This window comes from Wasmannia auropunctata, unplaced genomic scaffold, assembly GCF_000956235.1.
Source record: "Wasmannia auropunctata unplaced genomic scaffold, wasmannia.A_1.0 LD334579.1, whole genome shotgun sequence".
NCBI classification, from domain to species: Eukaryota; Metazoa; Arthropoda; class Insecta; order Hymenoptera; family Formicidae; genus Wasmannia; species Wasmannia auropunctata.
In genome coordinates this window covers 524792-550353 of record NW_012028311.1, presented here as the reverse complement: position 1 = coordinate 550353, position 25562 = coordinate 524792, and the positions used below count along the sequence as shown (strand labels likewise).

At 41.8% G+C, this 25562-nt stretch overlaps 1 protein-coding gene across 1 annotated transcript in view; it reads left to right on the top strand.

The window, feature by feature from the left end:
- Positions 1–16380: 16380 nt before the first annotated feature.
- The window catches only part of LOC105458253 (serine/threonine-protein kinase 26), a 66788-nt gene continuing 57606 nt past the window's right edge, over positions 16381–25562 (top strand). The window contains exon 1 of the mRNA XM_011703425.1: positions 16381–16510. The gene's annotated coding sequence lies outside the window, so the exon portion shown is untranslated. The remainder of the gene's footprint in view (positions 16511–25562) is intronic.

The window sequence follows — 25562 nt, the reverse complement described above, 5'->3', positions numbered from 1 at the left end:
GCAGACCTTCCCGCGTGTTCCCTTCTCTACCCTTTCCCTTCCTTCCGTCCTTCCTTCCTTCTACCAACCAGCCTCCCGCATCTTCGCGGACGCCCGCCCGCCGCACGAGGATACCTCATTTCCTTTATCCACCAGCCTTTCTCACGATTTGCACCCGTTGCCGCTGCACCCGCGGAACGAACGAAAGCAGCCGGTCGGTTGCTGCTCAAACTCGGCAAATTGCGCGTCCAATTTTTCTTTTCTTTTTTCTTTTTTTTTTTTTTCTATACCGGTGAACGCGATCGACATCGATTTCCTCCATTTCCAGGATGTTGAATTCCACGTGAATTGAATTGTGGCGACTGTGTTGCCTTATGGAGGTACGGCAGCGTCGTTCACTGGGAGCGCCCTGATAAAGCCATATCGTGTTTGCTAGATCGAACTCGGTAGACCGAGGTTCGAATGGGGATATAATAGTGCCCGTGTTGTGTTACGTAATTAATGCATACAGATGCATGCGCGTTTATAGACGCGACTAACATTCTAATAGCGATATACCATTATTATAACTGGGCTAATATTCTATTTATTTTATCGTTATTATATCTAGACTAATATTCTATTTATTTAGAATTATATATTTATGTATTAAAATTTATCGTAAGTAAATTTGAAATACAAGGTGAATTAATTATTAATATTGTGCTATAATTAATTATGAAAGAGCAATTGATTATTAAGCGCAATATACTTACTAAATAGCAGTTAATAGTTATTTATTTGTGCAATTTAATGTTAAATTATATACACGTACATACACCTCCTCCATAATACTTTGGGAAACATGCATTAGAGCACGGGAAGTAGACTTTCCTGCTAGCTATGCCGCCATGTTTGATACATTATCACATCTTCTTGTATCGTCGATATCAGTATGCATAGTGGCTAAGATTATATATTTTACACCCCTGAGCATATTTAACGTTTAGCAGCTGTAATCTTTCTCGGTGCGGCCATCAAAGTCTCGTGCTATCATTTTCTATTAGTATCATTCCCGATAAAGGGGGATCGTGACGAGAATCGGAGATTATCAGTTCCTTACCTTCTAAAAGCCACTGAATAATTCGACGCCTCGCCTCGCCTCGTACTGGCACTCGCTGGATAATTAAAGAAAATCGATCGTCCAGCATCCCGTCTGGAATCTTCTGCTGCATTATTTCACGTTCGGGGGCATCCGATCGGATGACGCGCTCGAACGGAAAATGGCAGCGCCCTTAAAAAGTAACGCCATAATGGTACCTCTATAGCCTCTTCCCAGTGCATTTTATATTTAAACCTTTGCGACCCTGCGATACACATGGCAATCAGCGCGGTTATGTGCATAAGAAATGTTTACATGACTTTGGATAATCTCATACATTTCGCCATTTAACCATCCTCTTTTTTTCTCTTTCTCTTTTTAAAATAATTTAGTCGCGCGGTATTGACATTATCCGACGCAAACGAGCGCATGAGCGCACGGGAAGTCGTACGTGGCGGATTTAAAGCCAGTAGACATCGCATTCCACGCTTCACAAAGATATATACACGCGGTGATCTACTTTCGCTGACATTTTCGAGCCGGGTATTTTGACACCCGCATTACACACGCTCGAGGAATACCGAAAAATCCACGAAAAATGTAGAATTCGGTCGACCGGTCAAAAATGCTCGAGGTATCTCTCGTCGCTTTCCGCATTTATACTTTCTAACACACACGCGTTCCACTTTCATGGATATTTCTCACGAAAGTCGTGGAACGTTGTCGCGTTTCGATAAGCAGGCGGATTTGAATATCCAAACGGCCGAGGGAGCTCGACGAACGTCGGGGTTAAACGAAACGTCGCGTTAATTTTCGAGGCACGCGCCGAAATGTATGGTCGCGAACTGTTTTGGCAACCAACGTGAAACGATTACGTTAAATAACGTTAGGAAGCGGCGAATCTCCGTATACAGAAGAGAGAAATATTTCTTTAGATTTAACAAATTTCAAATAAAATTGTTTCAAACAATCGCATTTTTTCTGTTTGGCTTACATTTGTTTCATTGAAACATTATTTTGTTTTTAATACAAATTTTGTAGTTTTGTTGCCGCATTAAACTGTATTATTTGGCAGAAAAACGCGATTATTTGAAACAATTTTCTTCGAAATTTGTCAAATCTAAATAAATATTTCTCTCTATGTATAATACGAACCGTTTCACGAACCGTTGGCTTTCTGAAATATTATCATTAAACGGCAATACGAAATAGCTTTACAAAGTGCTTACACGCGTGTTTATTGAAATAATTTTATGAAGTCGACCACGCTTCTGCGAATACAAAATCAATCGTCAAGTCACGTGTAATTTGAAAACAACATACGAATGCGCAAAGTATAGCTATTTCCTGCGTGTAACTTCTGCGTATATGCAACATGCGTATTTTATTGCGTAATTATATTTAATTAAGCAATTGCATATGCATATTAATAATACAGCCGTGTTTATCTACGACGGCACGAGAATGTCTAAGAGCACACGCAGCAGATGGCTCCAGTAAGTGCGATAGATTCCTTTCCACGTTTTTTTTCTCTTTAACGCAACGCCAATGAAGCTGTAAAACAGCGTCGTCACGACATGCTGACGAAAGAGTCGTCGCCGGGGCGTGGAAGCAACGGTACTCGTTCTCTCTCGCCAGTATCTTCTCATAGAGAGACAAATTCCACCGTAGGAATTCTCTTTTTCAGCGCCAACAACGCTCGGAATAATTCACGCGTTCTAACGTTATTTATCACGACACGTTATCAATTAAATCGTACGGAAAACAATCGCCACTGTGTAATTGCATGGTCCATAATAGACCAATCCGACAGAGATAATTATCTTAAAATTGCATTTAATTACTTACGACTAGAGCAAATTAATAATGGATATCGTTTGTAGGCCGTGGCACATTGATTTTTATTCTTTGAATAAAATTATTTTAATAGAAAAAAGTGTGAGACAGGTTATATGAATATGAGAATGTGAGAAATGAACGAGAGAAATATGAATAACATTTTTAATTTTTAATGTAATTTATGTTGATTAATTTGTTTGCACGAGAATCTGATAGAAAATCGTAAAAAATGTAAACGAAATAAATGACAATTTTTCGCGTCAATATAGAACGTATGTCTGAAAATTCTTGATTTCCAGTTTAACTAGCTACTAGCTACTAGTCACTAGCTGACGAAATGTTGGCGTCAGAGAAAGAGATATCGAAGAGAAGGTTTTCATCCTTCAGAGAATGGCGATCGAGAAGGAACGAACAGGTGGTTAGAATAAATATGGTAACATTAGAGTACGTGGAGAGCACCTTGCTTTTGCTCTAACTTTAATTGGCGACGTTGCTCCATTCGCGCCACTCTTTACCCGTTTCACGATAAAGTATGCATGACGTGCCGTATGACCGATCAAAAGAAATTCCGTTAACAACTAATTAATTCGAAGCGCGTTCTCTTCCCGATTATAGACACAACTAATTTGCGATGCATTTATAGTATCGTTAAGTTTAAGTAAATCACAGATTGTATCGCGAAGCCATTAAACTGATCTTCAAATCTAATTGACGTCTGGCGGTATAACATTTTTATCGCGTCGCGAGAAGGCGATGGAGACGGTCGGATGGAGAATATATATCGAGCGAAGGTCTTTGCCCCAGGACGCGGCGGTTCGTAGACGGTCGATGGCCAGGGTAACAACCGAAGTAGACGTACCTTTCCCACTCAAGGATATCTATCCTTTTACAGGCTGGCTCGGTCGCACCGAAATTGTGCGCCAGACGGACCGTTTCACTTTTTCACATTCTCATTTCGACGTCATGAGATTTCGCGGCATTACTAATAATGTAACACATATATTACACATCGCGAGCCAACTGAAATCCGTAGTATGTGTGTTTATACAATTGATATCGATCTTTCCGACATTTGATAAATTTAATTAAAAGATAGTAATCTCTCTCTCTCTCTCTCTCTCTCTCTCTCTGTCTCCCGTAAACCCCGGTAATCGATAGCTCTTAATATCCCGGCTTCTGTTCTACGACGACTTTGACGATAACAGAAACGACGTAAAAGAAAAAGGTATTAGAAGACGAGCGCCTTTGATTAAGAGGATCTCTAATCGAACAGTTTCAGCAGCGACGAGTCTCGACGCGTCGGGGAGCTCAAAGACAAAGCTGGATCGCAGTTGTTGCAGCCTGCATTAAATTTGATTCAGCATTACCGTCTTAACTATCATGCACATGGCGCCCGTTAACGAAGACAAATAGGTTTCGCGAAGGTCAAACAGCTTGCATAATCGTTGCTCGACGAGAAAGGGTTCGCGTAATCTTAATAAGATACTTAAATATGTAATTTTCGAAGTAATTTCAAATATGTAATTTATTATATAATCGTTGTGCAATGTTGAATATTGTTTAGTCGCACTTATATGGTAACCTGTTCGCCTGGATGTACATATATATATCTTTTCTTGCCGATCGTGCCTCTCTTCGCAGGATGCTAAATTTAGTTCACCGGTAGTGGATCGTTTTCATCGCACGCTCCTCCGGCTTCCCGTGTATCTCGCAACATTTACTAGCGCCACGTAACGCCACGTAAACTCCCTTTCTTATGCAAACGTAATTTATCTGTGCGATAAAAGTCCTCGTGCCTATCGATCCCCGCCTTGATGCGTGGACGCTTTTACGCGAGACGACTTTAGAACGACGTGGCCGCACGAGACGTGAGTGCACGGCCCCGTTGTGTACTCTTGAAACCACTCGTAGGTTAACGAAAGATTATTCATTTTCATCGTCACGAATAAAGATACCGTGATGGAATAAGCACTTTAGCTCAACCTTCCCGTAACCACGTCGCCTGGTCTGTTGTACAACATTATAAAGTCTTAGCAAGATTCTAGTCAGCTTGCTATCGCGTAAAATTGTCGTGTTGGAGGCTTAGTTCCGATAACCAACTTTATAGCATACAATAACAGAAAGAGAGAAAGAGAGGGGGGAGCGAGAGAGATGTGTGTACGGTCTTTAAATATAATTTATATAACAAATAAATTTAAATAACAATTTTTTACGAGTTTGTCTCCACGTAAAGTCTCGCAATTTTCAAAATCACAAACGTTATTCAATAGTAACCATCTCTTTGATTTTCAGTCATAGACTCCGGCTTTTTGAACGGATCTCCGGCTAATTACTCTGAATATTGAAAAATTTTTTACAAAGAAATAGTGATGTGGAATAACGACGACAAGAATTTCTGAGTTTTACTGGCGATACGCATTATCTAATTACATGAGAGAACAATCAACTGAAGCTTCCTCCAGTTTTGAAGAGGAATATCGAACAATAGACTTAATCTTGATGATCTTTTTTTTTCTGAGAAAGCGAAAACCTGTTGTGCTTAACTATTTCATTTTTCTCTCTGAAAATCGACCTCCGGCGAAATACTATCTTTTCCAATCTAAATGTGGCAGCCGCGATAGTAACACAAAGATAATGGAAGATACAAATATGCGGAACGTGAACAAATACGCCAGGTTTGTCGTTATGAAAGAATGACGTGGGGGGCCTCGCGGCGACGGGTTGTGCATCGCTGATCTAGAAAAAACCAGCTCCGCTAATGTCGGTGTAACTCGCAGTTTCGTAATTCTCGGTCGTTAACAAAGGAGAGCGACGGCGGCGGCGGCGGCGGCGGCGGCGCGACGACATGCGCCTTCGCCTCGTGTCTTGTGAAACGGGCCTCACGAACACCGTCGCTTAGCATGAAAGCATGGTATAAGTATATTAAGCTCGTGACATATGGGACGGTTTCTCGTCGTATGTACCTCGGTTGGCGCGGGACACGAGCGTGAATCACACACAGGCGATATGTACCCGGCGAGTGACAACGATAATAAAGCGCGATATTGCTACGCTATTTCGCGCGTCGCACGATAATACCGTATACCTGTTTGCACACCCCGCGCACCCTGCAGCATCACCACGTGCCCGGCGGCTTTGTGTGTTCGCGGAACAAAAAGAGATTCCCCGCTCGCTAGCTGCACGCACGGCCGGGATGAGGATTTCATCTGCGAAAAACAAGACGAGAACCGAGAAACTGTGCGACGGTCACTCGACGACGAAACCGTAAAAAAAGGGAATGGGGAAAAAATGTCGAAACTCTTGCACAAATACAATTCACTCGACTTATCGGCCTAATCTAGCGCGATTGCACAAAGTTTCTCTGGAAAACACGTAGGATTTTAATTGCTCGGCGTTACGTTTCGTGTTATCTATATTAACAGCGGCATAAACACAGCGCGATATAATGCTATCTACGTTCCTCCGTGTTCTGTTACTCGCTCGTATTCTCGCATACGTACCCAAGTTTCGAGCCGAGCCCGAAGAGACAAACGTAATTAACGAACACGCCCGACGTTTTGGACCGTAAAAGCAATTATTGTTTGCAACTAAATTAAAGAATTTTTTTTCCGGAGAAAGAGATTTTCTACAATAATAAGAATTAAATCACTTTAATTGCGCGAATATGAGAACTCGAATTACGAATTTGTTCCTTGAATTTTTCCGACTCGTCATCGCCGGTCCATCGATTTCCGGCGCTTAAGCCCTTTTTAATTAACCGTTAGTCACCACTTTATATCGTCGGATACTTGATCACGGTTTCAATTACTGCAGCAAGAGTCCTTTGCTATGCCACGTGTTCTACTCGTTAATTCTCGTACAAGCACGAAGGGTCTAGCTCTTTTTATTTTTATTTTCTCGCGTTTTCGGACGTATCCCACGGGCAATTAATATTTTAACCGCCGTGGCGCGCACGTGTTGAGAAATGCAAGCACAATGTTTACGCTGTTTGTTCGTACAACAAGCGCGGTTGCGTTCGTCCGGTCAACCGATTAAAATTCATGGACGGATTCGGACGGTGCGTCGCGAGAAAGAACGGAACGGGACGAACGTAGGCAACCGTTATTACCGTCGTTATTCTCTCATTTCCAGAGCGTGGGCGCGAGAGAGCTTTTTCCCAGGCAAGCCTTAAGCACGGTGGAAGTAAGCGTGCACGGCACCGCGAAATTGTCTCGCGACTTAGGCGCCGGCTGATTCGCTCTGCATTTAATTACGTCCACGGCGTACCTGGCGAGGTATATTTTTAAGCGAGGATTATGCTGATCTATATGGCGCGATACGATTCGCCGCCGACTTTGCACTTTAATTCGGAATTCCTGCGTACGCCGCGCGAGTCAAATATCGCCTTATCCTCTTGCCGCTATTGATTCGTCAGCATTCCGAATTGCGAAAGTTGCTCGTAATTTATTCGTCAAACCGTAAATATGAAATATGCATGCGTATGTGAAACGTATCAAATATTCAAACATTTTAATTGCACTAACCATTTTATTTTCTATCTTGTTACAGGTAAGTTCTCTTTTGCTGTTCAATCCGATGCGTTTGAGGGTGAGTGATATTTTATGTAATTATATGCTTATTTTTTTATTATATATTATAATTATTTTTAACATGAAATTACGTGAGAATGGTTACGTGATTTTCGTCAGACGCAGAAGTTTAGTGGGTTTCGGAACGTTTGCAATCACACGCTGAAATTTTTACTTCCGAAATTTATTCTTCCGAGAGACGTTCAACAAAATGAAAATTATACGAAATTCTACGTCGCTGAAATTTTCTTATTGTCTTTCCGTCCGACTTCCTTGCGCGTAACATCCTAACGTCGTGACGTAATCCAACGATGCCGAAACATTTTCCTCCCAGTTTGTCGTGACGAGCTTCTATTTTCATAAATTTTCTGCTCCAACGGTATTTTTGATTTTGTCACGGACGCTCGTGAATGTAGAAGCTCTTGATATTAGAAAGCCGCCATGGAGTAAAATTAGTTTCCTGGATGTACTGAGCCTAAAAGCCGCTTACTTTGCTTTACACAGTTCTACGGAAAATTCCTGGAAGAGATTTTAAATATGTAGCGTAGACCGAGACGCTCTTTCTCTTGGCTATAAGACAGAGCGAAATTGCGCCATAAAGAAGGCTTTCCGACATGAAATTCCGTAGAGTTGCGATTTGCGATTCTACCTTAAAAGCGATAGCAGCATCTCCGGAATGACTCACCGCACTTTGGTGCGTTTTTATCTTCACGCGAAAAAAAAAACCGTATCGCGACGCGGCTCGTTAATATGCGTTCTTCAAAATGAATGCGCAAACGGAACGATAAGGTGCCGTTTGGTAAAGTTAACTTCGTTTAAATTCGCGGTGATAAAGTGTTCGATCGGCGAAGGTCAATCGACGATCAAAAGCGCGCTGATGCGGACGATTCCACGGTGTGTAAAAGCAAATAGAAATGTGTTTTTGCCCGTTCGTACGAGTGATGCGATCGGTTTTGCGGAGATTTCGTGGAATTAGGGAGGTCGCGACGCTTTTCCAGCGGCCAGCTTTCCGAGGCCATGAAGTTCAGAGAGGTTCGGTCCGGTAACTGCTAACCGCAACATGGACCAATGAGAGGGACAAACTTGATTCCGCGGGATTACGCTCCTGGATGAAGCCGGGAATTAGCCTGGGAAAGCGTAACGAGCTCGTTCCGCCAAATGAAATCATGTAGATTGTATCTCGTAGATTTTAAACTGTTCTACTATTAACGTCATTTTTAGAAATTCTTGAAGAGCGAAAACTTGAATAATGGATTTCCCTTAAACCTGCGAACACGGAGAGCGTTATGCATTCGATTGTATTCGACTCGGTATATACGCTCATGCAAAGAGGTTGTATCTCTCCGAGAGAACGAACGCATTTTTCGCTAATTAACTGAAAAATTATTACGCACGAAACGATCCAAGCGATGATTACATGTTATTAAACGAGCTATCGCGATAAATGAGAGCGCGAGTGTGGCTCGTTTCTCCGAACGCACGGGGTCAACTGGGCATTGTTCGTTCTCCCGATAAATTCAACACGAACGTAATAAGAGCGGCCGGTTATAGGTCACGCGACATGTCGTCGGGTGATAATTTACGCTATCGTATCGCCGATGTATAAACACGACGCGCGTTTTATCCCGCGCCGTTCGTTCGTTCGTATTTTTCTCGCGCGCGCCCGGCGTGCCGCGCGATAGTTACGCGGTAAACGTGTCTCGAGTGCCAAGGAGTTCTCCTGATTTCCCGTCGGTCCGTTCGAGCGATCGCGAAAAGGAGCAGCGTGTTTCTTTGATACGTACCTATACGCTGTGCGCCGCGCCGCGCCGCGCGCCGTTGCGAGATTTATAAATAAAAGGCGAGCGCGCGCCTCGCGCGCGTCGGCTCTCCTGTGCTTACCGCATGGCGCGCCCGCTATTTTTGCGAAACAAAGGATACAAGATTTATAGTGGAGTTTTATACGTAATAAGGGTGAGTCTGGCCATGCGGACGAGAAGCGCCGCCGGGGAGATTTGCCCCCGTCGTTGAAGTTGCGCAACCATTTGTTTTCTTTTTGTCGCGGCTTCACTTTCCTTCTTTCTCTGCCAGTTCTCTGCCTTTTTTCGCAGCCAGTCGGTGACTCTCCCGAAGGAAAATGGCAGGTAATGCAATGAATGTATCATTACAGCGCGTAACATTACAGAGACACCGCTCGTGTACGTAGCGTTAATCAAAAATATGTCTCAATTTATTTCACGAATTCGAGAAAAATATGTCGAGGGCTTTATCGCGCAAATTGCGAGATTTCGATTTTTCCATAAATCTCCAATGCCGATCGCAAGCTTTCGTTCACTCGCCACGTTTGACGTTACGCAGTTCGTATAAGCACATAAACCGAGATAAGCAGTCTTAATGACCGTCCGACTTAGCCGCGGCTTAGATCTCGCCCGATCTTCCTTTTTCTAATTAACATATTTTTCCCTTAATTTTTCTGATTCCCGTGACGAGAGAGACGAAGCGTAGGATAGTTAAATTGCCTACGTTATCCTCATTCGCGATGCAAATCCTCATCCATGTCGAGATCTCGTTTATTGCGGCGCGACGGCCAGTCTGTCTAACGGGTGTTCTCTTATGTACGTAACGGCGAATGTCCGCGGCACGAATTGCTATTCGTCCCACGGGAATCGTAGCTCCGCAGCGATTATTCATCTTTCGGAAGGCCGGGCACGGAATCCCGATAATCCCGGCACGCCAAGGAGCGGACACGCGAACACAATAATTTAGGATCGGGACGTTCTCGGCACACCGGGGCAGGGTTACCGTTAAAAAGGATTGGAAAGATGGCACATGGCCTTTCGGAATACTCGAAAGATGTCTCAAACCCGCCGTACAGTATTTTAATATTCTGACGATTAATTAAAATCGAATACCCTATAAAAATGTCACAATAGTTAATTCTATTAATTATATGATCAACCGATCGAAATTAGCCAATATTTAGCCGCGTAGAGTTTTGTGCGCTCCGTAGTGCTCTTACTCGATCCATCATCTGTTATTGATTTCTACTGCGCAGTTTTATTTTGTCCTTTAGTTTCTTATGTGCAAGTACTACTTACATTAAAGCAATTAACTGATATCGACAGATTGTTGATTGATTAATGGCAAGTTTTTAACTGTTAGAAATATTAATTTAATACGTATGTAATAATATTTTACGCCACAAAAGAATTTTTATTGAAGTTTGATAATTGGGAAGATGATATAGAAATAATTGTAACACACACATGCTGAATTTGTGCTTTAAAAGATAGGGAGTAAGCAGAAAAAGGAAACAAATTTTTCTTCTTTCTCTGCTTATTTCATGTCTTTTAAAACCCAAATTCAGCATATGTGTATTACAATTATATCTATACCACCTTTTCCAATTATCGAACATTCATAAAAATTCTTTCATTTCATAATGGGATATTTATCGGATCCCGTGTATTTTTCTTTGCTTCCAATGATATTACGTTATTTAATATCAGTAAACAATAATACATGACGGGCAATATCGCATTGTCGACACGTCAGAATAGTGGCAATCCTAGTGAATAGGCGATCTTACAAACTTGCGCCATTTCATCGGACTTTCCGTAACCCTGAAATGCCAGTTGCTTCATTCGTCTCCTCTGACTCACAATGGCGCAAACATAGATGAGGAAACGCGTCTAGTCTTTGTGGCGTCTTCGTAGACATCCTGCACGTACGCGGGAAGTTGGTGACGCGGGGAGTGTCTCGTCCGCAGATCGAGTTTATCCGAGAAGGTCAAGTTTCGAAAGTCAATTTAAGATGTTTCGGATCATTGCCGCGGTGGAAAATGAAAATGGAAACTTCAGCCCGACTTTATCTCGACTGAAGCAAGCTTTTCGAGAGGGATTTTTTTCCCCTCAGATGGAAGTGCTTAAGAACTTAAGCGCGCCCGATCTTATCTGGTGGGGTAGCTTGTCTGTATTTATAAGAAAAATAAAGATTTCGAATTCCAATTTACTAAACCGATAAATTGTAATATTAATAACTTTCGAAAGCATTTAATCGTCAATTGGGATATATCGATATTGATGATTTAAGTATTAAATTGCTGGTTAATTTATATTATAATAAACGAAATTTCGACATGTACAAAAATATAACAAAACATATACTGTATAAAAAATATGTAAAATTACATAAATAGTATGTGTAAAAATTACACTATTTATAATGGAAAAAATTGTGTGTTTTTACGAAAATTTTTCTAAAAATTATAATTAAAATGTACCCCAAAATTATCCACTATAATTGTTTCAATTTTACATATAATTCTTTTATAGTATCATTTATATGTATCATATACTAGAAAGCATCTTGTGGTGTAATTTTACCTGATCCATGAATTTTGAACGGATAATCGAGATAATGAGTACCGATTAAATTCTCTTGGAATTATACTTTATAATGGACCGATTCATCAAAGTTTCACGCGCGGGCACGTTTATCTTTGATGAATCAGCCATCGTGTATGGAAGCTCGGCATTTCCATTATAGTAAAGAGTTAACTTTTGGCACAAGACGATTATGTTCTCCCTCGCGCGTGTGGCTAGGAGAGACGAAATTAGTTTTATCTTTTTTTTTTTCTAGCAGTGAGGTAATTATGCGCGACCACGTGTGTTTGCATGGGCGACGCAATAAATAGCTCCGGTAGTTTTTAATGGGCTCTCGCTGAGGGACGCAGGGTAATCCCTGCACTGTATTCCGCGTTCGTTCGTCGTTCCTCTACCGTCCTCGGGGAGGCATTAATTAACGTTAATTAATTTAACATACTTAACGTCAATCCCTTGTCTCGGCTGTGAGGGAACGGCCGATATCCGGACGACGCTCGAATATCCACAGGTCGGATTCTCGATTGTGGTCCAGCCAGCGTGCTTGCGCAGAGCTTTAGCCTTCGCATTATCCGAGCTCGAACTAATACCCTCGCGATTTCGATGGGTAATCGAGCCGAACAATCAACACGAAAATCCGGTACACTGCTATCGATAACCGATCAACTCGTCCGTGTATTCGAAATAACACTTATTTACTCTCCTTATTCTAACTTTTCAATTATATACATAAATTAGGTATAATAATAATGTAAAATACACATGAGGAATATGTACAGCAATATGTATATACGAGAGTAAATAATTGTCTTAAGTGTATTTATAAAATTTATTTTAACACCAATTTTATTATATATTAACGTTATTTTTCAACATTATTTTAACAATTTTCCCTTGCGATAATTATTTACTCGTGTTTAAATCACGATATGACGAAATATCAGAGACATAATAAATCAGCGAATTGTATTTCGCAAATTACCAAGGTAATTTCAACTTCACGAGCTCGTCTCTTGCCTGCTATTCCAACTCAATTATTGTATTCTGTGTGAATCATATTCAGAGAGAGAGAGAGATATTGTCATATGTTTGAAGCTTTGTATTAGGTTCAGCACCGTTAGGAATTTTGGACATAAAACTTCCACCCAATGACGATACTGCCACGTAATTTCGCAGTCACCACGGGCTTTCAAGAAAGTTTTCACATAATTCGCGAATGCGAAACTTAGTTTGAACACCCTCGGCTCATATAAAACGTAAAAAATTGACCACACCGCGGGGTAATTTTTAACTTGCAGGTCGTCAAGCCCTTCTTGCATATACATAAAAGATATAACAAAAGGGAAATCCACTGTGTCTTAGAGCCTGAAAGAAATAATGGAGAAGTTCGAAAAATTTTCTCTTATATTTGACCAAATTAGCATCCGTAGTTTACGAATCTAAATATAATGCAGACTTACTCGTCGTGAATGTTTAATCTGAATCCACGCCGAGAGAGGGTGAGATAAATTCGGCGAGGAAGGTAAGTGCTTGTCCTAATTTAGCCGTGTGTTTACGCACGGGTGCGGAATTGCATGAAATTAGACGGTGCACAACGGGAACGCGACGGTGCTGTGATCGTGCTTGTATACCTTCTTAACACGATCGATCTTCCCGTCCGTCGATCCTCACCCGTTGAACTTCCTCGGCTGCCTTCAATGCACCGTAAGATCCTCCGCTGCACTTCAGAACCGGTTTTTCGTGCTTGATTCACGAAGCAAGGCTGGTCCCCGACCAATCACCATCGCTCCACGGAATTTCATTCTGGTGTGTTTTTTCCGCATTCTCTGTCTCGCGCGCGGCGGATAAAAGCGATAGGTTGAAAACGCCCATTTTTTTTCGTGCGCTACCCCGCGCAATCCACACCGACAGGTCGCCATTTTTCGACGGTTATCTCTTATTCGCGAGAAGTCGTCCCGTGGGAAGAGAAACGTCTAAGATACGGAGCGTGTCCTCCGAGATTGTAATCCGCGAGCACTTCGCTTTATGCAAATCAATGATGCAGGACGCCCTTCTAGCAACTCTTTTTATTTTTTCCTATTTTTCGAAATTTACTTTATAAATATTTACGCAACGACTTTATTTTACAATCGAACTCGAAATGAGAGAAAAATGTGAATTGAAACGATTGTATGAAGCGCCGATATTTAATATTTGATATTCGACGTTTTATGATTATGCTTGTTTTATAATGTTTACATTTTCACCGTTTGGATATTTTTTATCCGAAATTATTATCGAAACCCGTGAGTGACGTGGGGGACCGGATAAATTCCCAGCCGAGCTTTATCTCCGAAACTTATTTCGCGCCAACGGGTTGGATGCACCCCGGTATCATCAATCCCTCGCATTTTCCACCGTGTCGTGCAGCCACCCAAGAATCCTCGCGGTGTCGTTTTGACGCGCGCCCTGAGGAAATTGTCAAGCTCTGACGACTGATACGGATTTCGTTCTCCTTACTTTGCACCGCCTATCTCGGCGATGCTTCTAATTTATCTCCATCGTCGCTCGCGACGGCGGGCAAAAACGATGGCTACGCGACACTACGGCGCTTGACTTCGTAGATCTCGGCGAGCAAATTTCGCAGTTATCGCATTTTTAACGAAGTTATCTAAAACTTGCCATCTGATAAAATATCAATCTTATTTCTCGAGATACTTGAGGTCTCCTCAAGAAAAACATCATTCGATCACACAGTAGGTATATATTATATGTTTATGTTCTATTAAATTTGATAACTTTGGATAGTAATACTTATATTTATTGTGAAAATCATGTTGGGATCAATTGCAAACAATTTCATAAATTTTTTATATAAACTTTAATTAGCTTATGTATACGTAAAAAGCTAATTCCGTCCTCCCGAATTCTATTTTGCTTAAATTAGTCGAAATGTGTTATTAACTTCATATCATATACGCGGGACGCGCTACTTTTCTGTACTATTTATTCAAAAATTTAATTTTCTTGCGAGCCAGGCTCGTAACATTTGCTCTCTGGCATATTAGCTTTAGTTTTTCACCTTTTACCATTCTCCTCTTCCGTCTCTATGGTGTCGTTATGAACTTTCTAGACAGAAGAAAAACTTCTTGTTTGCGAATTTATGTCCTCGGCTTTTTTAAGTAACTTAAAATTAAGGAATGCGTAACGAAGCGATGTCAGTTTTAAAGAATTTAAATAACTAATTAGTAACAGTCGCTTCAAACGTTGTCAGGGCATTAAATCTAACGTTTTTATATTTTTAATACTATTATAATCTTTTTATTCATATGTATATTTGTGAACCTTGATTTTATGCATTTTTCTTCTAAAACTTACGAGGTAAACCTATTTTATTTGCACATACGTTATATGTTTTTTACGTTTTTATTTTCATGCTTTATATTATATTTATATTTATAAAAGCGATTTTTTTTTACTTTCGACATCGTAGTTTCAATTTCGTAGTTTAACAATGAAATTCAGACTTCGACGGTAACCGGTTACCAACTGTTTTCCAAATCTATAGCGTGTGTCATGAATTTTAATTTATTCCCTGTCTGCTGTCTCGATCCTGTCGTTGCTTTGCCCTCGTCAATCATCTCTCGTAAAACTCAATCATCGTGAAAGTTGCCTTTTATCCTTGAAGAAATTATATTGTAGATGTTAATAAATATAATTTCAGATTATTACAACATATAAAATTGGCACTTTTTCTCAAGAATTGCCAAAATTGAAAATGACAATGTTAAAAGCTTTAAACGAAAAGTACAGAAAAATTCATAATATTCAAAACTTTTTTTTTAAGTAACGATTTTTTAAACTATTGAGATTAACATAATTAAGACTATATAAATAATCTTTGATTGCAATAATATTCTGTATTTACTCCGCAATAATTAAATTATTATTATCGTTGATTATTTTAAATTGCTAAAAATGAAGATTGCATCATTTTGTTTAATGATTTTCGCTTCAAATATCAGGCATTTTTTCCGTATCTTTATTTCTTTATGTATCTTTATTCTAACTTATACATAGCCAGTGTCATATTCTCATCGTTCACGGTGAAAAATCCGTACCAATCCGTTCATCCACGAATTTTGATTTATCTGCTCCGCCGTCGCGACCTTCATGCTCTCAGTACATCGGCCTCGTACGTCCTCCACTTTCCACCCCGCAATTTTCCGTCCTCCCGAATGAGAAGGGACAGATAAAACGAGAGAGAGAGAGAGAGAAAGAGAGAGAGAGAGAGAATGAGTGAGGGGGTGGGAGAGAGGGAAGGATGTTTTTTACCGAACGAAGTAATTCCACCAGCAGACACCCCCACCAGTTTGTCGGCCGCGTGGCGATACACGTATTCCCCACTCTCGATAATCGCCGACGCGGTGGGGATGCATTCGGGGGTGGTAACGGCGGCGGCTAGGGGCGGCTGGCCGGATGGTTGGCTGGCCGCTAAGGGGTTGCGTCACGGCGCCGCCGTTGTCGTTTCTTGTGGATTCGGTCTCCCCGAAAGAGGGAAGCTCTCAGTCGACGCGCGACCACCCTGCACGCGGCATCTACATCGTATCGTCGCTGCTACCCCGGCAAGCCGTGTAAGAGGGTACCTGCCCACCCCCGATCGAAGGGGTAATAACACGCGAGCAACGATAAGGACGTGAGAGGTAATTGGAGAGTACCGTGCCCGTGATTTAATTTCATTGTTTTTGTCGACTCGAAAGGGTGTGCCGGAAAATACTGATTTCCAAATGTAAGACAATAGAAAAATCTTTATTAATTAATATTATTCACATACATAATATTACGCTTGCAATTGAATCAGTATATTATACATAATTTTTTTGATATTGATGACAAAAAGCGAGAAACTAGATTCGGAGAGGAATAGGAAAATATTATGAAACTATATACCTATGTATATAGATATTTGAACAATTATTTAAATATTGACTATGACGTTTGATCAAAATCATTTATTCCGGCTCGTCCGATACATTTATATTTCTTCATTTGAATCTTCTTGTGCCTGATGGATGGAGATTAACAATTCATATATACATATTGCTCATTTGAATACGGTTTTTTTGTTATGCAAATACATTGTGCGGTATGAGTCATCCTCGCAGGTTGGTACGCGAACGTGACATTGCGAGTTACGGCTAGTCGTTAATGGGAGTTTCTTCATTATGCTGGTTCACCTTCGACCGATCATGCAACGGTGAAAACGCGAAAAATCACGGCGGGCGGGTGCGATCACTTTTCCGATGACTAAGACTAAGCAGAAACTCACCCCTGTACGCAAATATACAGAACTTTTCGCGAAGTTTGCTGGCACGTTTCCTGACCAAGTCCGAAACGAGTCTTCATGAAAATATAGCTCGTGTAGAATTAATCAAAGAGCAAGATTATTTTATTATTTTATCTTTTTTTTCATTAAGTTTTATCAAATCGATAATGCTGTATATTAATCTCAATTTCTCCTAATTGTCGCTATTTTGTATATTCATGGGTGTCAGTAAATACATTGTGATTATTAGAAAGAAAACGTAATTAGCTGTTTGCTTTTAAAAAATCTTTGAACGTTGATTGCACTTAATTGCACGAAGGTTTCCACTTTTAATTCGTTGCGGTGAATTCACGGCCATTGTGCTCGTGTCAGGGATCACCGGATCCCGCATGGTAACGCCAGGAACCGTTTCGTGTCCCGTAAACCACCGCAAGGGTAACACACGTAATGGAGCGAGGGGATATCTAACTATATCAGTATACCGATTTCCGCGACTTGTTGAGATAGGCGTCGCGTGATGCGGCCGTTCCTCACTTTGAACGCGTCTCCTCCCGGCAGAGATATCTCCGTTCGCGGTTGAAACGAGACGACACTCGCTCGTGCGAGGTACGATTCGAAGACTTTTCTGGCTATTGGATGGAATCTAATGAAATTTGATGGAATTCGTGAATTAGAGATGTTAATGTCATATCCGACTAATCAATTTCATCATAGTTTCTGAAAAATAAGAAAAATACTCCATTATACTCGTACAATACATTCACATATACTGCATATATACATGCACATATTACTTTATAATATTAATAATTCAATGAAATTAAATTATAGATATTAATCAAGAGAGAGAGAGAGAGAGAGAGAAAAAGTCTTAAAGCTATACGCGTAACGACATTGTCGACGCGCTTTAATAACTGACGTTACCGATATTTCCATAAACGTCTGATGCGGACAGGAATAACGGGATGATGCGGCGGTAGAAACAACATTGTCAGACTACTGGCGCAGCGAGTGAATTACGTAGGAAATTGCGCGATACCGTTTTGCAAATTGAATTTTCAGGCGGGCACGATGCGACCGCCGGTGTCTGAGAGTGGGCAGGCCAGGTTACATGCAAACCCAACAAGTTCGGATAAAGTGGCTTTAAGCGCGGCGTTTCCTTTGTCTCGTCGCGCCGGCTCTCTCCGACCGCGGGAAACGCCTTTCCTTCCCACCCACGAAAGATTTACGATGTCTATGGGGAAGAACTTTGATAATACTCGCGCCGGAGCCGCCATAGGACTGAGGGGGAATCTCTCGCAGGGAGCGTCTGGCGTTTTCCCCGAACGAAGTAGAGAAACGCACGACCGTGCGGAAGCGAAAGAAGTATCCGCCGGGAGACTCGGGAGCTTTCGCGATATCATCCCGGAAAAAAAGAAGCGGAGAAATAGCACGTGGCAGTTTTACTGCCGGACGCTTAACGCGAGCGTCATTTCTTGTCAGGTGAAAAATAAAAGATCGCGCCCCGCCGATTATCGGCTACTTTTATTGTTCTCATGATTTCGCGATTAGGATACTTTATCTCTCCTAACGATCGACTTTAATGATGTAACAAAGAAGTGTATTAAGAGAATCTGTATAGGTATTGATGTAAGAAAGGTACAGAAAAAGAATGATGACGCGGGTCTAATTTGTCTTCGCGTTTTAAGTATTTATATCTTTCTCTCAGATAAAAAGCAAATAATGCGTTCTACAAGTACCTGTTTGATATATTTATGCGTCTAATACATCGTGGACTACTTAACGAGAGCGTAAATTATCCGACGGCATAAAATCGTCGTGCCGGCTATCGCGGCCGCGTATAATTTACCCGTTGGGCAACTAACGCTAATAAGTGGATAGTGCGACGTTAATTCCGTCGCGGAAGAGTACCGCGAAACTGGTTGCGGCACTGACATTTGAATGTTCGCGCAGTTAGGACGGGTTTTGCATTTTTCAGCGAGTGTCCCGCGAGTTTGCCACTAAATTTTCAAAGAATTAATTACACAGCTTACTTTCAAGCCGCTTCGCGCAGCTATACGTGTGCAGTACGTGCGGGCCGTGATATCGACGTGGAAGAAACTAGAATCTCTAGACTCTAGGTTAGATTGGAATCTAATCTTCTCGATTTAATGACTTCGATTTTAACCGATGAATCGCTGCACACGATTGAAACAGCGAGATAAAAGTAAATACCTTGTTTTCAAAAAAGTTTTTAAGTAAACGGATTTTCCGACGAATCAATAATCGAAATTATAATTAATATAAAAGTGACTCCCACTGGCAAATATCGCCATGAAGTTCTCACGCTGTGAGCTGTATTTTTACATAATTCATGTAACAACAATGCGTCTTCGACGTAATCGCAGTAATTCTGCAAAATCTGTTTTTTTTTCTTTTTTTTTCGTTAAATGCGTGCGTGCAAGCGGCGGCGTGGTAGTTTCGATCGCGGCTTTTCGTGCGTGGCGAGTTTCTTTGCCTATTAGGGACACGCAAGCTATTAGGCTATATATCGGGCAGCGCAGGCAACTACCTGGAAATTGGCTCGACAGCTATTTTCAAAAATTTCTCCTGCCTGGCGCTAGAGATCTCGATTTTCCATTTTCCTTTTTCTTCGAAGCTCGTTGATCCCCGCATTTGTTCGTCTCGCTCTAATGGCGCGTCCTCGCGCAAATATAGGAAAATGGAATATTGGTGGTCGCGGACCATTGGTCGTTCCTAATAAAGAGCGATCTAATAATTGATCTTTCAGTCTTTCGAGGCGACAGATGATTTATTATACCGGAGAGCAGCCCGCGTCACGCCGCGCAATTCCGCATGCCGCAGCTTTTCGGATCGACGGGAATCTTCCAGATATCCGCTCCGCGCACAGACCCGGAAAACTTTATTAATCATATAACTCGCGGAACTCGAGTTTACCGTTGTTGATTAATCGTGTTATCGGAGAAACTTTGTTGCGGCGGCACAAGTGGGCAAGATCAAGATATCGTCGATACGACACAAGATGTCTCGTTTCCTCTCCCTTGTTGAACGAAAAAGATAATTCTACTTTGCCTTATTAATATTGCGCAATGGAAACTTCTACTTCGACGTGTATTGTGTCCAAAGTAGCTTCCGCGTTTATTTCTGTTTATCGTGTAGTATCACATTATTTACCGTCACAAGTTCCCTTGTTGCTCATCCCCCTCTCGGCTTTATCGTTTGTTTGCGAGGAACACATTTGCCGGACTCAGTCATCGATCCCTCGTTTGCCGGCAAATGTACTCTGTCGTATTTTTAGACGGCGCTTCAGGCAGGTGGGAGATGCTGGAGACGAGTCTATTTCCGAATACTTCGAATTCCGTGGATACGTCGGATAGCTGACAGTCGGACAGCTAGATGAACGTCAGCTCTCCGGCGCATTAGACGGTTATTTCCGCTGACGAAATTATCGATCCTCATTTCCGTCAATCTCGTTAAGTTGTTAAATCGTCTGCAAAATGCATAAATTAGATCAACCGCTTTTGCCGCGGTAATATACGCTATACGCTATACGCTATATATAAAATTTGCAAAATTGTCCGTTGCAATCTGCTATAATTACGACGTGCAAAGTACGCTGTAATTATCGAGAGTCCCTTTTTACAAAATGCCTCAATCTATCCCATTAATCTCTTTTACAATCTGTTTACCATCTAGAAACGTTATTTGGTTGTGATATTAATTGAAAAATATACCTATATATTCCGCAAATAATAATCCATATTCATGTCTCGCTTTTATTCAGTAAATGCACGCATTTAGCATATATAGTTTACATTACATGTATTATAGAATCTCAGGAAAAAATGAGTGCATTTATTGATAAAAGCGAGATACGAATGCCGCGTTATAGAGTTAGCAGAAGTCGGGTTACATTTGCAAATTAGGTGAGTATTTCACCCTCTGTTTACACTACCTCTTGACATGTGCATTTGTCTCGGATATGCCCGCTTCGCTATTTCGATATATGCGCAACACGTCCGTGCGTCCTATATACGACACACCATACTCGCGATTTGACAGTAAAGTGGACAGTCATCACGTGTGCGAGATGCATATAGTTACGTATATCGCACCCAATCAAAGTCACATATCGTTCATATAGGTGACTCTTCGGTCACCTGTATGAAAATTCTGCGGCGTGCGCCGAGAGCAGCTCCGACTTTTCGAAACGTCATGTCCATTATCATGTTCATTATTATTTAAATCATTGCATATGTGATCGCGAGCCGAGGGATGTGCGTCGTGATGAGGTAATTCGTTTAATTATACATGTAATCAACACATTTTATTCAAAATACGTTTTGTGCTCGACGACGCATCGCAATCTGCCGCTCGGCGCGCAGATTAATGAGCGCTGATCGCGTCCGAACCCGCAAAATTTAATTGTCCACAAAACGCCATTAACGAAATTAATCTAGATGACTCTTGGCTGCATTCAACCGCCGCGACCGAAACGTTTTATTAAAATTCTAGCCGTTTTCCCGAATACGTAACGTTTATCACCTTAACGCATGTTTATTATCTCAGCCATCATTATTTATGTATCGCTTGAAATGGTAAAATGTTTTGTCCATTTAATACGCGCGCCGGCTGAACTTCCATTAGTCGGCGATGGCGAAACATTGCGCGAAATCGAGGTAAACGAGATACACGTCTATCATCGGATAAAAACACCATCGAACGTGGATGCTGTATAGACTGTCTATTAGTAATTTATTATTGGATACGAGAATCAATGCAACATTTCATTCATAAAACCGTTAATTCGCGCTGATATTTCATCATAGCGGGGTGAAATGTACTCCGGATAATTTACCCGTTGGCCACAGTTGTATCGCGTGTTACGAACTGCTGGCGGGGCTCCAAAAATGTCGGTGCGATTTCATGAATTTTCGACGCGACCGGAAACGTATGTACAGGTGCAAAAGCTCGCGTCTGAGTGCCGTTTAATGGAGAACCGAGAGCTCGAATGGGTATCCCGCGGCGAACGACAAGTTTAAATGAATCTGTCTGTTGCAAACAATACGCCCTCGTCCCGATGTGTACGTGCGCGTCTCTCTCTCTCTCTTTCTCTTTCTCTCTCGCTCGCGATGATACCTGGAGAGTCTGACACCGCCACTGCGGATTTCTATAGGCCAGTTTTCCATGAATCCTATCGGCGGTCGACAGACAGTCGCGAACGCGTCAGACAATGCGCTCTCGTAGCCGCGCGACGGCTGTCAGGATACCGTCCGCGGTTATGTCGGACATGTCTGAGCGATGAAATTACTTTTTCGAGCGAGAGAACGCAGTATCTATGTCGTCGCAATGGACTCTTTCAGGGCCGAACCCTCCTGTGCGTAGAAATTAATGCAGCAGATTTCCAACTGTTTGCACGATATAGTTTTTTAAATCGAGCTTAATAACGTAATGTAAACTATTAATTTCTCTCTCTCTCTCTCTCTCTCTCTCTCTCTCTCTCGCATAGCATGGATAAAACGGCAAGCAATTAGCAGCAGATTCTACTGTGTTCAAATATTAGTCCGTATACGAGACACAGTGATTGCTGATGAGGGCAACCTTAATTAGTGCACCTAATAGTCCGTATTTAGCACAGAAATGTTCGCCAATATTTCCATTAAATTGCTAATCGCGCAGATAACCACGTTTAACTTTTATCGCGGCTATGTTAACGTACTTTTTATTTTTCATTCACGCATTGTTTGTTGGTATTTCCGACAATTATCGGGCGGACTCGTCGCGATGGCCGTCGCACTATTTCGAGAAAAAAAAAAGCCCGGTAGTAAAACCCAGTAATTCCAGTAACGCCGGCGGCGATCGTCGCGCTTTGTTCCGGTCGCCATCGCTCGATCAGCCCAGGCGTTTTTTTTTTCTACGCGAAAGTTCGATAAAGGTGGACATCGCGTACACGTGCCGTTATCGGCGCGCGACTGTACATATATTCCACATCCATATTCGCCCTCCCCGGGGATGCACATGCACCGTCGCGCGTCGTCTGGTACACCCACACACGCGCACGTGCGTTATGTATAAGCGTCGTGTGTACAACGCTGGATGCGCGTTTCGTGAAAGAGCGGGGGATACACGAATCCTGCAGGCTGCGTCGGGAATATATACATATACATATATACGCCGACTAGGACCGCGTCTTTTTTTTGCGTCTGGTCGAAAATTTAGCGCGTCGGTGAGGTTAAGCAATATCTCCGCTCCGCCGCTCCGAGAGACGCGTCTGAAAGCATCTGCGTAACGAGCAGTTCGTAAACAGTTATAGAAATCTGCGAGAGCAGTTGGAGGATAACTATAGAGACACGTCAAACGTAACTGTTTCATTTCTACGCGGTATAGACGCGGACGGAGATGGACAATCAAGCAAGAAATCATCTGCCCCGACGATCGTTATACGAGCAGCCAGTGGTAGCCAGTTAGTCCGCTTCGCTATCACGTAATTATGGTTAATTAACGAGGAGTGAATTAATGACATTGATGCATTGAGATCTCAAATAGCCGCGGAGAGTGGGTAGTCTATAACATGACCGATTGGAATTTCCTGTGCGTGGGGAAGAGGGGAAAGGGAAAAAATGGAGATCGCTAGATCCATTGATGTTTTGTTTGATACGACGGCTTCATCGTTTCTTGCTCGACGTGATCGTAAATCGTCTCTGCGGCGAGTTTTCAATATCTTCATGCGATACACCACCGTAATATCTCTTCTTGTCCATTGTATCGTAAATCAAACACGAGTGCTCTCGTCGTTCTCGTTGCATTTCGAAGCGAAATATCGTTTGGGCTCGCGAACTCTTTCAGACGGAACGTTCCTCGAAGAAGACGCGACTTCGAATTCCTTTCGCAAGTTATCGCGAGCGAGAAACAAATAAGAGATCATTAGTCTTGTAATCTGCCCTCTCACATCTGTGTGCTACACGCGATGTTGCAGGGACGAACTTTTTAAGATTCAATTCAACTTCATTGTTTTACAATACGTTATTTAAATCTGGAATTCTTAACGAAGTCATACTCGCGTCGAAATATATCATTTGCAGCAATGAGATGCGAATCGAGCGAGACGGAAATCCCGTGGAATTGAAAGTCGCATGCAAACGCGAAAGGCGGAGTAGCGTAATGTAACGCAGAGCCGAGGGAGAATATTTCTTGCCGAAATATTTGTCTGAATTTTCCTCGTCCCTACCGTTGTCCTTGCCCCGTTGCCGCCGGTGCACGACAAGAAACTCACTCGATTTCGTTCTGCAAAACAACGAAACACGCGGGAAACTTTATGCGCTCGGCTTTACGAACTGGAACCGACCTTCGTCCAAATCCTTCGTCGACGTCCTATCGTCGCGAATAAGGACTGCCGCTGCTCGCTCGAGGGCAATGCAGTTAATGGAAAATCCTGCGAAACGTTGTTTCCCAAAGTGAATCAACCAGACGAACTCTTTTCACGACGAAACCTACAATCGCGTAGAATTATCTTGTTTCTGTATTGTAATATAAATTTTGTATAACATGCAGCAGTTTTGAGAACGAAAAGAGATCTTCTGGTCTGAAAACTTAAATTGGTTTGGTATTCAGGAAAAGACCTGCAATCATCTTATAATGATCAATATTTCTTTTAAAGATAGAAAGACGAGAAAATATCGACAAATAGAACAAAAAAATATGTGTATATTTGATTCTCCCATTTTATTTGTTATAGGCGATTGCCGCGCGGTGCGTATCGATAAATTTTAATTGATCCCTTTTTCTACAGCCGATTTCAGTTCAGTTAATTGGAAAAGTTGCCGCGATTGAATCCGGACTGATGCACGAACGAAAACGCACTCGATCGCGGCCAATAATCTCTGTTTTTTTTTCTTCCTTTTTTTTTAATATAATCGACCCAGCAAGCTCGTCTCTTTTTAATGGCGGAATCAGCTCATTATTTTTACTACAATTGGAAATCGGTTAACGATATTATCTAATTTGAATTTTTTTCTCTGTAATCCCCAGCGGAGGCTTAAACATGGCTGCCTGTGTTAAATTAAAAAAGTTTTTAATTATCGAGATTTGATACAATTTAGTTCATGATTATATTAACATTTGCGCTTGCTACTTATCGAGAGTGGCTCGAGAGTAAATCGTTTGGCCGTTTCCAGGCGATAAAAACACGGAGAGTTAAACGATGACACCGATTACGTAACAGTATTTCCAGAATTGAACAGCAGTCGCATATATCTCCGATTTATATATATATATATATATATATATATATATATATATATCCGTTAGGAATTTTCCCTTCAGTTTCCTCGGTTAAAGAATTTATCTCGACGTATCGGATACACACTATACGTAGCTCTCTCGACGCGGAATCGCGGGCGTCGATGATCTTAAACGAAGAAGCACGAAGC